The sequence below is a fragment of the Rattus norvegicus genome, chromosome 4 (assembly GCF_021556685.1).
Source record: "Rattus norvegicus strain SHRSP/BbbUtx chromosome 4, alternate assembly SHRSP_T2T, whole genome shotgun sequence".
Classification (NCBI taxonomy): domain Eukaryota; kingdom Metazoa; phylum Chordata; class Mammalia; order Rodentia; family Muridae; genus Rattus; species Rattus norvegicus.
The window spans coordinates 180,654,795-180,664,141 of record NC_141537.1 but is presented as its reverse complement, the minus strand read 5'-3'; the positions used below and the strand labels follow the sequence as shown (position 1 = coordinate 180,664,141).

The 9,347-nt window shown below is 48.9% G+C and overlaps 1 protein-coding gene and 1 long non-coding RNA gene across 8 annotated transcripts in view; both read left to right on the top strand.

Annotated features, from left to right (window-relative positions):
* Lmntd1 (lamin tail domain containing 1) overlaps positions 1 to 9,347 on the top strand; it is a 233,736-nt gene that overhangs the window by 20,757 nt on the left and 203,632 nt on the right. The gene's annotated exons all lie outside the window — the stretch shown is intronic.
* Positions 3,346 to 8,326, top strand: LOC147995146 (uncharacterized). Its single transcript, XR_015686260.1, has 2 exons — positions 3,346 to 3,708; positions 6,256 to 8,326. It is a non-coding gene; the product is annotated as an uncharacterized LOC147995146 (long non-coding RNA).

Genomic DNA, 9,347 nt, shown 5'->3' with positions numbered 1-9,347 from the left:
CACAGCTGTCAGCCTGTTCTTCAACCCGTGCCCCATCTTCTAGGCTGGGGAGAGAGCAAAAATGGGGTGAAGGTTAAATGCATGCCTTTTACTTAGAGAGAGCGGAAGGGAGGGGAAGGGAGACAGAGAGAAAGAATCAGAGATGGAGGGAGAGCGAGTATGCATTTGAGCCCAGAAGACAACCTTGGAAGCCATTCACTGCTCACCTCGTTTTGGGCACAGGGACTTAACATCCTGGAACTCACCAGGTAGTCTTGGCCAGCTGGCTGTACGCTCCTGGGACCCAGCCGTCTCCGCCCCTCAGTGCTGGGTTCCAAGATGTCCCACCATGCTTGGCTTTTACGTAGGCTTTGTATTGAGTTAATGCTCTCACGCTTGCAAGGCCAGGTCTTCACTCACTCAACAGCCTCCCCAGCCAGACATATGTCTTCAAGAGCCAAGTTCCGAGCCAGAAGGGTCATATCCCAAGTAGAACAAAACCAATCCCTGAACAGAAACATCTATCCATAATGTCAGAAGTTTGAAAGGATGGCTCATTTTTAGAGGATTCTCCCTCACCAGAACAAAGTGACAGGATGTACCAGTGAGAGCTTTTTTCCTGACCTTAATTGTCTTCTAGAAGAACATTCTGGAATCTTGTTTTGGTTATTATTTGAAAGTCTGGTGTCTGGTTGTCAGCCTCACGGTGTCGTCAACGAGGAAGGTCTCATAAGTTAGCAGCTGTGACAAACACAGGGTACCGTTTCCATAAACTGAATCTGTGGCTCAGTCTGAGCTCGGACAGCATGTGCTGGCCTCGTTGTCGCTTAGCTGTGTTGATGCTCAGCTGTATCATCGATTAGCTTTAATTCGTAACCTGACAACATGGGCATTCATGATGATCTGAGCCACACCGAGCTGCATAAATGTTAACGTAACACATTTCTGCGCATATGAAAAGTACCTTTGGATTTTCTCAGCGTCTCGAACTACCGACTAACGTGTTCACACATCTGACGCCATCATGGCATAGGTCACAATTTGTGGAGCTGGCTGCAGTAGAGCTAAGAGAAGCTTTGGGCTACTTGCCATTTCCTAGGCTCAGAGTCCAACTCCAGCCAATGACTGGTACAAACTTCCTGAATCTTACGTGTTCTGACAAGCCCTGTCTTGTTATTGTTCAGAATATTCAAGTGTGTGTGCATGCATGTGCATGTATATGTGTGTTGTGTTCATGTGCTGTACATGCATGTGGAGGCAAGAGGGCAGCCTCTGCTCTCAGCTCTCACTTCTTTTATCAACGTCTCTCATGAACTTACTAAGCTGGAATTTACCAAGTTGGCGGGGGCAGCTGGTCAGTGAGCCGCAGAGGTCGTCCTGCCTCTGTGTCCCGGGAGCTGGCTACCAAGCTCGCATCGCCATGCCTTGGTGTTACACGGGAACATACCTCAGGCCCTCACATGTGGGCTGTGAGAAGTTTACTAACTGGGCTATCTCCCAGGCCTGTGAGGTATTCTTAGGAAAAGACAAGCCCAACTGATCTTCTCAGGCAGCTTTTACTGTGTGTGTGTGTGTGTGTGTGTGTGTGTGTGTGTGTGTGTGTGTGTATCAGCCTTTTGCATATGAGGTTCTGATTAATCCCCTCAACAATTTCTGTTTCTTACATGAAAAGTAAGTTCATAAAGTATCAGGTCTCATAGTGAATAAACCGCGTGTGTAGATGTGCCTCGTGTTTTCTGGAACTTTCTTGTTAGGCCACAGGGGGCACTTTGAGATACTTTAAGACAGCAGAGTCGTAGTTGTGGATCATGCCACAATGGAGGCCATGTGCCTCTGACCCAATGGGACCAGTGATTTGACAGGACTCAGTAAATTTCCTAACGGGCTTCTCTCTCTGTGTCTCTGTCTCTCTCTGTCTCTGTCTCTCTCTCTCTGTGGGTGTGTCTCTCTCTGTCTCTGTCTCTCTGTCTCTGTCTCTCTCTGTCTCTCTGTCTGTCTCTCTGTCTCTCTGTCTGTCTCTCTGTCTCTCTGTCTGTCTCTCTGTGTCTCTGTCTCTCTGTGTCTCTGTCTCTCTGTGTGGATGTGTCTCTCTCTGTCTCTGTCTCTCTGTCTCTGTCTCTCTCTGTCTCTCTGTCTGTCTCTCTGTCTCTCTGTCTGTCTCTCTGTGTCTCTGTCTCTCTCTGTCTCTGTCTGTCTCTCTGTCTCTCTCTCTCTCTCTCTGGCATGTAAGGGCTTCCAGTTGATAATGGTGAGTGATATCAGCAGTCTGTTACTCCCTAGTCTCAAGAAAGCGATGGGAAAGTGATAGCCAGGACCTAAACGTATCCGTTTCCTGAGTTAGATTTAATGATCTTCCTCCTGGCTTGTTGCTACCAGCTACTTTACGGACAGTAATGAATGGCCCCTCTCAGGACCCGTTTCTGTCTCGGTGCCTGTGACTTTGAGCCTTTGTTCTGGCATTTGCAGCTGCAATTTTAATTGGATTCATGCCACTGTGATTTAAACCCCAGCGTAGCTTAATGAAAATCATAAAACTATTTAAGTAAAAAGAGACCTTAGAGACCAGCTTGTCCCAGAGTCTCACACAAACAGTTCCCAAGCTGAAACTGGTCCCAAGTGCGTTGTTCTGCACAGGAAAGACCCATGTCTGGCTCTTAACAGCTCTTGAATTGGTTGAATTTCAAATAAAAGGTTGGCATGTTGGGCTTCTCATAAAAATGGGGTTGCACTCGGTTGGTAGGATGCTTGTGTAGAGTGTGTACGGAGTCCTAGGTCCAGTCCCCAACACCACATTAAACTGGGCATGGTGGTCCTTGCCTATCATCCAAGCACTGGGGAAAGGGAGGCAGCAGGATCAGGAGTTCAAGATCACCCTTGGCTTCATAGCAAGCTGGAAGACAGCCAGACTACATTAGACTTTCTCAAAAATTCATAATAAATACGTAATAATGATAATGAAAGTCAACGTTCAGTGACGATTACAGACTCTGGAACACTGGGCAGTGGTGGGTTGGTTTTCCCGCCTTTGATCTCCAACTTCCTGCACTCAGTGTGGTCGCCAGCCCTGTGGAGTGCAGGAGCACCTGGAGATAGGGCTGAGCTCCCCGGGGTGTACCGACCCTGGCCCCGTCATTGGCAGTAATGTGGCCAGTGACCTGCGGACACTGGTCTTTGTGGCTATGCTATAATCCTTATAGTGGATCGATGAGTTACGGACAGCGTTTCTGACCCTCAGAAGCCCGAGAGCTGGTCCTAACCCTAGAGCTTCATGCTCTCTCCATGTAAAAAGACTCTTATGTTAGGAAATGGTTAAAGGGAAGAAGATAAGTGTGTGGCATTAACAAAACATACAAGGGCAAAGTACACACAGATGCCAAGAGTTTCGACAGTTTTACAGAGTCCCCGGCCTGTTTTCTCTTAGGTTCCTTATTGGTTTGTTTGCGCATGTGTACATCATGTCTGTATATCATGTGTATGTATACTTACACGTGTGCAGGTGCATGTGAAGGTCCTGAGTTGATCTCAGGTGTCCTCCTTGGCTACTTACTCCCCACTGTATTTATTGGGAGAGGGTTTCTTCTCTGGGAGCTCACCAATCCCAGCTGGTCTATCTGGCCATTTGCTCTGGAGATACCTTGTCTCTGCACCCCGTCATGGGAATGTGGGAGCTGCCACCCCTGCCTGGCTTTATGGGTCCCGGAGATTCAGACTACAGTTCTCGCGTGTGTGGTAAGCTCTTCACCCGCTGAGTCGTCCCCAGCCCTTTCAGAGGTTCCCATCAGCCTCTTCCTCCTTCCTTGTCTTGCCTTTGTTTTATGCTCAAACTTCTGCTGAACTGTGGATCTCAATGTATTCAGCTAGGAAATAAATAGGAATGTTAAGTTGTTGCGGCTCTCTCTGACTCTCTCTCTGTCTCTGTTTCTCTATCTCTATTTCTGCTTGTCTCTGTCTCTCTCACAAGCTCAGAAAAATAGTAGCCAACAATATTTTCTCACTTTTAATCATTCAGGCTTTATAAGGTATTCCCTTTTTCTTTTATTATTTTTATAACAGGTAGTTATCTCTTCGGTTAAATGAAATGTTTAACCATATTCAAACAATAACAAAGGATACATTTTTTAAAATTAAGGAATCAGGGTTGGGATATGTATTTTCGTGGTGCAGCGTTTACCCAGAATGCCCAATGTTCTGGGCTCAATGCACAGCACTGCAAATAAATAATATCTAAGAGACATAAAAGAGAAGTCTTATTCCTCATTCTGTTCTTCTATGCATGTTAATGTGTCAGGGGCACACCAACACATGCATGTATTTGAGTGTGCATGTATATGTGGCAGGGGCACACCTGAGCATGCATGTAGTTGTGGTGGGAACATTCCTACACATGTATTAGTATGGACATGTATGTGGCAAGGGTGGGCCTGCACATACATGTATTTGAGTGTGCATGTATATGTGGCAGGGGCACACCTGCAAATGCATGTATAAGAATATGCATGTATATGTGTCGGGGAAATGCACACCTGTGCTTGCACCTATTTGAGTATGTTTGTATATGTGGCAGGGGCATACTTGCACATGCGTGTGCGTGAGTGTGCAGCCCAGAAGACAGTCAATCCTCCACTTCTCACACTGGGACCCAAGGCTTGATTACATGGTTGACTGGACAGCTGAGGGATCCGCCCGTGTCTGTCTCCCAGCACTGGCATCCTGAGCCTTGGCAACCGCCCCCAGCCTCACTCTAGATGTTTTTGAGTTCTGAACAGGGTTGCTCTGCAGGCCATGCAGAGAGTCAGACTTAGTGTGCATTGGGGATTTTATGGAGTCCCACAAATGCTTCGTTGGGTTCCTTGTGTTGTCCTAGACTGTGTGTGAACACACACAATTGTTTCCTCTGTTCAGTCAGGTTGTCGTGAAGGCAGTTGATCACTTCCCTTAGCAGTAATATTTTCCTTTAAAGCACCTCATAGCACCAGGCCATGTGGTGCACAATCCGAAGTCCACCACTCAGGGGACTGAAGAAGGAGGATTTCTTGAATGAGAGGCCAGCCTGGGCTGTGTAGTGAATTCCAGGCCAGACTGAGCTACGTAACCCTGTCTCACACAGAGGAAAGAGCTCACCCTGATCCTCCTTCCTGAAGTTTACTCACTTCATGTTTTAACAACTGTGAGACTGTGCAAAGTCCCAGTCAACCCAAAGTGGGGGAAAAAGAGATGGACCCCAGCATCACATCACAGCTGGCCTTCTAGAAATCTGCTCTGTTGTCCTCTTCCTAGAGGACACCACACGAGAGGGCCACTCTTGCCTGCTGTGGGTCTCCCACGGGGCAGCGAGGATAAAGGGAGCAGGAGCAGGTAGGGTTCAGACGCTGTGAGTATGATGGGAGGGCTTCCGGGGACCGCTGCGGTGAGACAGCTGGGCTCTGTTGCCCCAGGGGTGGGGTATGCAAGGGCTGGTACAGGACAGGTGGAAAGGACCAGTGGGACATAGCATAGTGCCTAAGTATCATGCAGGCAGGAAGGGTTGATTGGTCATAGCACAGCACCTAACTGTCATGTGGTAGGGAAGTCTGAGCAGGACGTATGTGCTGAGTTATGCTGCATTTGCACAGAACCCTGCACAAGGTCGATTTCCAGACAAGGCAGGCACCTGTGCTGGGGACACTCTCCAGACGAGGTCAGGCAGAGAAAGAGAAGCCTCACTGAGAAAGGGAGTCCTTCATCTGTGCTGTGCTCAGAGGGCCATCCAGGCATGGGAGACTGCAACCCTAAGAGCAGGGTTCTCCGACCCCACACGAGAGACCCTCTCTATGTCTCTCATCTGCTGCTCACGTGATTGCTGGTCAGAGGAATGGGATCCGAGTCCCAGCTCTGGCCCAGGTGGAGACATGGCATTCCGAGCTGCTGAAAAACCGTATGCTTGCCGACTAGCAGAGGCATGCTGGTGTAGGCTAAGTATAATTGCTTCTTCCTTTAAGATTTCATCCAAATGGGCCTGTCAATCGCCCGAGTCCTTCAGGAAAGCTGTGTTCTAGAGAACTAGTGCAAAGCTTGCCTAAAGAGGTAGTTGCATCTCCTTCTGCTGTCCACCCCCACCCCAGAGTGCACTGCTCTGCTGGGTCCCTGGTCCTTTGTCCATTCTTACCCTGTTGGGTCAGTGTTTTCCTCTGCAGGATCCCTGTGGCCACTGGCCCCTCCCCCCCTTAGGAGGTGTCCCACCCTACTCTGTAATGAACCTTGACTGGCTCGCACACTATGCTGAGTGTCTCTTTCCAGTTCATTTGATGGAGACCTGCAGGATGGGAAGCTGAGGACAGCACCAGATTTCATTCACATCAGTAAGGAGAGCCTCCCCGGTGCGTCTCTAAGGAAGTAGAAGCAGAGAGCAGACAGGAAGGACTCAGCCGTAAGATCTCACAGCCAGACCTTACATAGTTACCTCCCCTGAAGTTTTCACAGCTTCCCCAAACACCACCTCCAGATGTTCAAACACATAAGCCTGTGGGAACACGGCATACGAAGCCACGCCTGGCAGATTTGCATGCAGAGGGTGATGAGGGACATCCTGAAGGAAGCAGGGACAAACCAGAGAGGACTTGAGCTCATACAGGTCCCAAGTGTCATGGCTGATCCCACACGGAGCTCGAAAGCTAATGCGAAGTGTGCTGGCTGTTTTTATACCAGCCTGACTCAAGCTGGCGTTTCCGAGACGAGGGACTGAGAAAATGCCTCCATGAGGTCAGGCCACAGGCAAACCTGAAGACCATTTCCTTAGTGATTGGGGTGGGAGGCCCCAGCCCGATGTGTGGCGCCACCCCGTGCTGGTGGTCCTTCATTCTAGAAGAAAGCAGGTTGAGTAAGCTACAGGAAGAAAGCAGCGCCCTCCATGGCTTCTCCATGGGCTTCCTGCCTCCAGGTTCCTGCCCTGCATGGCTTCCTGCCCCGACTTCCTTTGACAATGATCCGATGAAGGAGAAGTTGTGAGTTGGCTTTGGTCAAGGTGTGGCATCACAGAAATGGTAACCTCGTGGGAGGGACTCAGACAGCTACTGAGCCAGGGAGCTGGGGCTCCCATCGTTTTCTCAGAGGAGGCCCGACTCCATGGCTTGTGCGCCCAGAGCGTCCTACCCAGCGCCCGCACATCAGCAGGTATAATCATCACATTGTTACTATGATCTGACAGATTGGCGTCTGTGGAACGCTCGATACCTGAAGATAAAGGAGAGTCCATTAGGAAGATACAGCTAGATAGTGAAGGCCTCTGCCCATACTGACACGTGGTCCTGGAAGGAATTCTGCTAACTGAATCCCGAGACTTCTGTGACAGCCTGAGAACAGTTAACACCCGGCCAAGCAGGACTCTCTTGGCTTTTGGGGTGGTGTGGATGAAGCTACAGCATGAGGCAGATTTTCTACGAAGAGAATCATTTATGGAGTGCCTCCTGGGTCACTGTCGGAGTTTCTCTGAGTAGTTTGAGCGTGCACCTAAGTAGTAAATAACAGACAGAGGCAGGAAGACGACGGACGGGGACAAAGCGGAGAATCTGCCTGATGAGATGGGGTCCTGAATGCACGAGCCCCATGACACAGGACCTCAGACAAACTCCACAGCATCCCGGTGCCTCTGCGGTTCTGCCTGCAAAGCATAGATGCCGGCTCCCACTTCCTGGGGGCTGACAGAACAAAATGGTAGAGTAACAGACAATGGAATGCCTTCTAAGACTTAACGGATGTCCAGTGAATCCTGCTGTTGTTCCTGGCGTCACTGTTATGTTGCTGTAGTGTAGCTTTTCCTCTCAGCACAGCAAGACTACACCATCACCGCCATGGAAACCGAGACGACTTGGCCCCGTAGCCATGACAATCAATAAAACGATACAGGATTTATGGCGGAGGGTAATGGTAACCCACATCCTTAGTAAAACTGGGAAGGCAGAGCCTCTAGGCCCTCACATCAGACTCCGCCCACTGCTCCCTCCTATTCCCTGGTTGGATGTGGTCTAGCAAGAGGGATACTAGAGTAAACAGGGAGCAGGAGGCCAGACAAAGGGGTAGCTCTCAGGTTGTCATGGTGGGCCTTTTTGGTGATACTGTTCTTTTTTGTGTCGGCGGAAGCTCCTCTAAGAATGCTCTCGCTCTACAAACAGGCCCTCAGACTCACTGTTCATTAACCTGGGATGACTTTGCTCTGTTCTAGATTGAGTTCCTATCTGGGGTAAACAGACCTTTGTTCATGTCTCCCCATGAGAAGTATTTTGACCCACGCTCCCTCCTGACAGGGAACTCTCCAGTCTGTGATCTCAGACTTGTTCACAGGGCCTGAAATAAACCACTGCATTGCACTGCACTCTTAGATGTCCAACTGTGGAACTTTACTCTTCCTCCAGAAGGCGTCGGAGGGAGCAGGACCCTCACTGGTCAGAGAATGAAACAGGAAGTTCCTAAGTGGTTGTGTGTGTGTTCATGAGTGTGGTACATGTGTATGTGTGTGGTGCATGTGTGTGGCAGCACCTGAGGATGGCACCACAGGTTGTCCTTTGTTCTGTTTACACACACACACCCCACAGGAACACACATATACCCTCACCACACACAGGTACACACAAACATATGAACACACGCATCATATACACATATGCACTATACACACATGTTCGCAGACACAAGAACACATGCACCATACACCTACACGCACCACATACACAGGAACACATAAACACACACCACACACACACACACACACACACACACAGGGGAACATATGCATATGCATTACAAACACAGTCACCACAAACACATACAAACACATGAATACATGCAGCACACACACATGTGCACCATACACACACATATACAAAGGAACAAATACACCACACCCACAGGAACGCATACATACCTGCATCATGCACACACATGTACAACATATACCGGAAAACATGCACACACTCATGCACCACACCTATACACATGTACCATACAAATGCACCATACATACACACATGTACCACACTCATGAACACACACACATTAAATAAAATTGAGAAATCTGTTTCATGCTTTTCCATAGACATATTTCAAATGCCAGTAACCCTGAGTGACAGCTGGCTCTTGTCTTGAGCAGCAGAGGTGTGAAATATTTGGTCAACATTGAAAGTCCTATGGACAGCTCTGTCGCAAACTCACTATGCAGGTTTCGTTGGCAATTCCATCCCTGCCTGTCTGATGAGGAACATCAGTTTCCCTCTCTTGCTTTTATCCCCTGGAAGAGAGGCTCTGGCTTTTGGTGCCTTATTCTTTCCTCTGTCTACAGCACCTACTATGTGCTGTAAGCACAGCTAACTCACATTTGTTGGTGTTTTAGTAGGGAT